Below are 6,299 nucleotides of genomic sequence, written 5' to 3'. Positions count from 1 at the left end.
TGTCCGTTGTATTGTCTTCCTATTATGTCAGTCTTGTCTCGTTCTGTCTTGTATTTTAGTCCCCCTTTATAAGTTTTGTCGTCCATGTCTTGTTTAATGTTCATTCGCCTGTGTATGTGTGTCTGTCTGTTACTCTGTCTTCCTATTGGACTTCCAGACTTTTTTATATGACTTTATTCCCAATCTTTTTTCCTCTTTTTGCATCAGTTCATTTTATATTGACATTCTGTACCTGAGGGGCCCACATTCTACAAGCATTGCCTTTTATGGGTCCCTCCATTTTTCGATATTTTGTGTAATGTTCAGTATCACTTCAGTCAATTTTCTTTGTAACGCATTTGTTACCCCAAGGTTCCACAATTATGTTTTCTCAATTTACTTTGTTTTGATTATATGTAACCTTATTCTTTGTTACCAAAGGAAGTGAAATGTTTATGTTCTTTTCGAAAAATGAAATAAAGTTTGAATTGAATTGAATTCATACTTTACATCATTAGAAAATGTCATTCTAGTGCTTACAGTTGCTGAAATAAATACTTGAAGTGCACCTTTGAAGTACTATCCCAACATGCGTCACAATTTCTTCTGAATTTCCTGAAAACTGCTGGTGAATTTAAATCTGCATTTTTAAACTTGATTTTAGGGTCAAAATGCACTGTTTCCATGACAACAGAATTTCAACTGTACTCGAGTCTATCACAAATTTGCACTGACCTTGCTATGTGTGTTTGTGTGTGTCTGTCTGTGTGTATACATATGTGTAGTACCTCGTGAGTACCTGGTGAATTTGACTGCTTCACAATTGTGGAAGTAGTTTACTCCACAAGATTTGAAGAAAATATGCAGTAACCATGGCAACACGTCACGTACAAACACAAAGAGTGTCTTGCAGAACTACACCTTTGGATCATTACAGGCCCTACATACTGAATTTGAAATAAATAAAGTAAGAGTTCGTTCCACAATGTTTTGGGTAGTTACCATGGCAACGCTTTCCCGGACAGACACACAAAAACATGTCTTGCATTTCTATACCTCAATGTCATTATGTACACCAAATTTGAGTTCATTTGCTTCAAAATAGTGCAAGAAGTTCAAATCTTAAGATTTTAAAGAAAATATGTTGTTACCATGGCAACGCCTTGTCAGATACAAACACAATCAAGTGTGTCTTGCATAATGGCACCTATAGATCATTGTACATACCAAATTTGAAACGAATTGCTTAAATACTATGAAAGTAGTTCACTCCACAAGGTTTTCAGAAAATTTTGGTTACCATGGCAACGCTTTCTCTGACAAACACACACACAAAAAAAGAATGCCTTGCACGTCTACACCTCAATGTCATCATGAACACCCGATTTTAGTTCCACTGCCTTAAAACTCAAAATAGTTTCACCCCACATGATTTACAAAGAAAAAATTGCCGTTACCATGGCAACGCCCTGTCAGGTACAAACACACAAAGTGTGTCCTGCATAACTACACTTATAGATTATTATTTACATACCAAATTCGAAACAAATCACTTAAGTACTGTGAAAGTAGTTCACTCCACATAGTTTTTGGAAATTTGTGGTTACCATGGCAACGCTTTCCACGACAAGCACAAAAAACATGTCTTGCACATCTACACCCCAATGTCATTATGTACATCAAATTTGAGTTCAATTGCCTCAAAATTGTGGAAGAAGTTCACTCCACACGATTTTCAAGAAAATATGCTGTTACCATGGCAACGCCTTGTCGGGTACAAACACAAAATGTTTCTTACATAACTACACCTAAAGATCATTGTACACATGAAATTTGAAATGGATTACTCAAATACTGTGGCAGTAGTCTACTCCACAAGGTTTTTGGAAAATTGTGGTTACCATGGCAACGCTTTGTCTGATAAAGACAAAAAAAAAGTCTTGCACATCTTCACTTCAATGTCATCATGTAACCCAAGTTTCATCAAAATTGCTTCAAAACTGTAGATGGAGTTCGCGACGCAAGATTTTCAACGGACTGCCCGACCGACCACATGCTGATTCATCATACTAGTATACTGAGTAACCCCTTATACATTTTGTGTATGTAAAAAAAAAAGTATCTTACACAATCATACATTACATAAAAATGCCATTTATACGGAATATTTTCTTCTTTTTTCTTACAAGAAATGAACAAATTTGGAGATTTGTCCCCCAGCATCTATATAAGCAGCCGCAATTATGACATTTGCAATCGATTGCAAAATTTGCAACTACCCCTGAATCTATTGCAAAGTTGCAATTGATTAGCAATTGATCGCAGAGATGCAATTGATTTGCAATCAATTGCATCTTTCTTGCAACAGAATTGATTGCAACTTGCAATTGATTGCAAATTTGCAATGGATTTCAGGATTTGCAATAGATTTTGGGGATTTGCAATCAATTGCAACTTTCTTGCAACGCCCCCTTAGTTTGCTCGCCGTTTGCTCTCAAGTCCGGTGTCATTGTACGCAGACTGTTTAGGACGCGGCTAAATATATTTGCCGATCGTACCCTTACATATCAGATTACACGCGCAGCTGTGTCCATTCGTTTACTGCAGAGCTGCTGTAATCATACATATTCATAAGATGAGCGGACGTAGAGGAAAACCTCGCTTTGCCGACCGCCTATTTTTAAAATTGCAAGTGGAAATAGAATGTGTGGTTCTATGGTCTATCAAACCAAGTTTTGGTGACAAAAAAAGAGGGAGCAAATGAAGACGAATGCAGTGATGTATATATTCTTCTTTCTTCCATAACATGGGAAAAATATTAAAGAAAAAAATACGAGGTCGTGAGAACCTACTCCCACGGGTGCCTATTAAACCTGATGACTATATGATCTCCCCCTCCCCAAATAATAACAATGATGATAATAATAATAATAATAATAATAATAATAATAATAATGATAAGGATAATGATAATAATGATATAATAATAACAATAATAGGAGCAATAATTGTAGGCCTAATATCAATTATGATAATGTACAATCTGAAGCAGATGTAGTTCTATATTGATATGATATATCAAGCCAAGTTTTGGTGATTAAAAACAACAAGGAGGGAGCAAAATTATGAAGACGAAAATATCTTATTTTTCTCTCATAACGTGGGGAAAAGAAACATGAAAAAAAAAACACAAAACAAACCGAGGCCTTGAGACCAGCCGTGGATTCCCGCGGGTGCCCGCGTGGATGCAAGAGCAGGGGGTAATCAAAGTCTCTTCCCGTTTCAACGGGAACAACCTGTGGGCAGAACTTTCGGGGAATCTCATTTGCGTTTTTGGTAATTTTTCCCTGAATGTTTTTGTTTTTTGCCCTGCGGAGGTGGAAATGTGTGTGTGCGTGAGGGGGGGGGGGGAGGGGTGAGGGGCAACAAGACAACTGTTGGACTTCAACGGGTGCAAATAACCCCTCGAAACTCAAGTTCTATAATAAAAGCAAGTAGTGGCGGGAATGATCCCTACCAATGGACCGGATCGCCTGGCATATACTACAAAAATGTATTATAAAATTTCTGGGAAGGGTGGTCATTTAGAAGACAGCACAATTAACGAAAGAATGAGAAGACTTTTCTTTTTATTTCTTCAATAAAAATGTGCAAAATCGTATTATGAGAAAAAAAAATAAAACCCCTCAGACCCGTGGATTTCCACGGGTGCTGCTAGTTAATTATAGTACTGTATTTGCAAACCCCTTCAAGTTCATAAACTTTACTTTGCAAGGGCTGCGGAACGTTTTTGAGAATGGGGGGAGGGGGTTTCAAGGACAATAGAATCTAAGGAAGGGACCTTTGGAAATTCATGGGAGTTTTGATATTTTTTTTTAGCCTCGTATGACAAGCCCAAAACTGGGGGGGGGGGGGGGGGGGGGATCAGGGCTGCAGCTCCAACTGCCCCACTCCCCTCCCCCCCCCCCCCCCGTTCCGCTGCCACTGCTTTGATAACTCGCAATGACCTTTGCAGGAATTTTATACCCTTCGACAATGGCAGCTGTATCGGACATTTTGAGGCAAACATAAAAAGATATGACTCATAACAAATCACCAAATTTGATATAATCAAATTCTACAGCTATAGCATTGCAGCAGATAACAAATGATTCCATGTTGGGTGTTTTATATTCAGGGCCCATTTGTGTTCTGAATGAAAGAATCAATGAATGGGGAAATGAATAGATTAAATTGATACGACATTGTAGAAGGTAAAATATGTAGAAACTCCTTCGTGATGGGTCTACTGGAGCACTTTTTTGTTTTATGACAGCGTATTTCTTAATCTTTGTCTTCATCTTTAGCTTCACCCCCTTTCCTTGTCATAATTATTCAAGAACCAAGGAACGGGGGCTGAAGTTCCCAGTTCCCCCCCCCCCTGCACACACACGTCTTACTCATTCTCACACTACAATTCGGCTCTTTAAAACAGAAATGAAAAAAAAAATCAAAACAAAAAAACCCACAAAAAACCCTTTGATATTAAAAGACTGCACCTCAGATTATTCGTACAAGGGACCAGGTTTGGGGGGGGGGGGTTGACCAACCAACCATACCACCCCCCCATACATGTTCAAGAAACATTCTGCGTTCGATACCGTGTTATTGTAGGGCCTGTGTAATACAATGTACGAGTATTAAAGAAGAAAATAATCCACCCAAAAAATAAATAAACTTCAAAAAAAAAAGAAAAATATATTTTCTACAGAATGATACAAAAATGACGAAAATCGGATAAGAAATTAGGCATTTGGAAATTAGGCATGTATAAGCAAATATGGCATTTTGAAATTCAGATTTTTTTTTTTAAACATTTCTTGACCAGTCCTTATGAATATTCAAACGAGTGAGTTGATAATGTCATGAAAGTTACCCTTACAATTTTCATATATACAGTCATATAGGCCTATGTTATTGTGTGAAATTCAGAAAAACACATTTTTAGCTAATACAAGTAAAAGCATGTTTCCATACCAAGATACATCAGAGTTAGCGCTTGTTCTTTTTTATTTTGGGTGGATTTAAGACAAGTTTTATGTTTATACAGCTGAAATATGAGATTTTTTGTCATTTCTGTATATGAAAGGAATAAGAAATTGTGAGAGCATGACATCGTCAACTTGCTGATTTGAATATTCATAAGGACTGGTCAAGAAATATTTTCCGAAAAGAAAATGTGAAAGTTTAAAATGTCATATCTTCCTTATTTCATGTCCAATTTTTGTCATTTTTCTATCGTTCTGTAGGGAATATTTTTCTCTTTCTTTTCAAGTTTATTTATTCTTTTGGTGGATTTTTGTCTTTAAGGCCTATTCTCCCGCTGCCACTCTTCTTCTTCCTTTCCTTCTTTTCATCCTCTATTTCCTCCTCGCCCTCCCTTCTCTTCCTTTTCAACCTTTTCATCATCATCCTTCTGTGTCTTATATCATTTTATTATTTTTTTTTGTTTTTTATTGCATTCACGGATCTGCACCAGAGTACAATATTGATTTGCTGACACTTTATAATCCTCCCAGATGTTTAAGATCATCCGATTGTACTATGTTTTTTGTTCCATAAAACGAAGAAATCATGGTGGATCGGTCATTTAAACACGGTTGTGCTGGACCTCATACCTGTGGAATCAGCTGCCTCAAGCCACCCGCTACATTTTGAATGTTGACTGCTTTAAAGTTGCCCTCAAGACGCATTTGTTTACAACAGCTTTCCCTTAGAATTGTACATTATGTAATTTCTTATTTTTCATTATTATTGTTTCATTTATTTCCATGTACAGGTGTGTATAATGATTTTTGTTTTTCATAATTCACTTTTCCAACTGCTCCTTGAGCACCCATGTAGAATAGGCGCATTGTAAGTACCCTGTTATATTTTTAATTCAGGTCCTACCTGATCGAAAGCCATTTGCTGATCATCATCAAGTCAAATAGAGCCAGTCATATCGTGGGAATTAATAATGCTCATGATTGGGCAGAAAAAGTAGATTTCCCTCCCTATACGTTTTCCCATATTAGGAAATGGGAATCACTGACGTCTCCATGCCCCGTTTGATTAAATTTTAGTGAAAATATACTGGACTTGAAAGGCGAGAAAAGGGAATGGACACAACAACTTTTTCATTTCTTTTTATTCTCACGTGCATTACCGTGGTACGAAGCAGAAGGATCCTCTAAATCGTTTATTCGTGTGTGTGTGTGTGTGTGTGTGTGTGTGCTTTTTTTTTCTCTCTCTCTCTCATAATAATTGCACGGGAAAATGTTAATAGTTATTCTAGCGAT

The sequence above is a fragment of the Diadema antillarum genome, unplaced genomic scaffold (assembly GCF_040938485.1).
Source record: "Diadema antillarum isolate AM-2024a unplaced genomic scaffold, OU_Dant_1.0 seq00001534_RagTag, whole genome shotgun sequence".
Lineage (NCBI taxonomy): Eukaryota > Metazoa > Echinodermata > Echinoidea > Diadematoida > Diadematidae > Diadema > Diadema antillarum.
Note: the sequence above shows the minus strand (reverse complement) of the source record.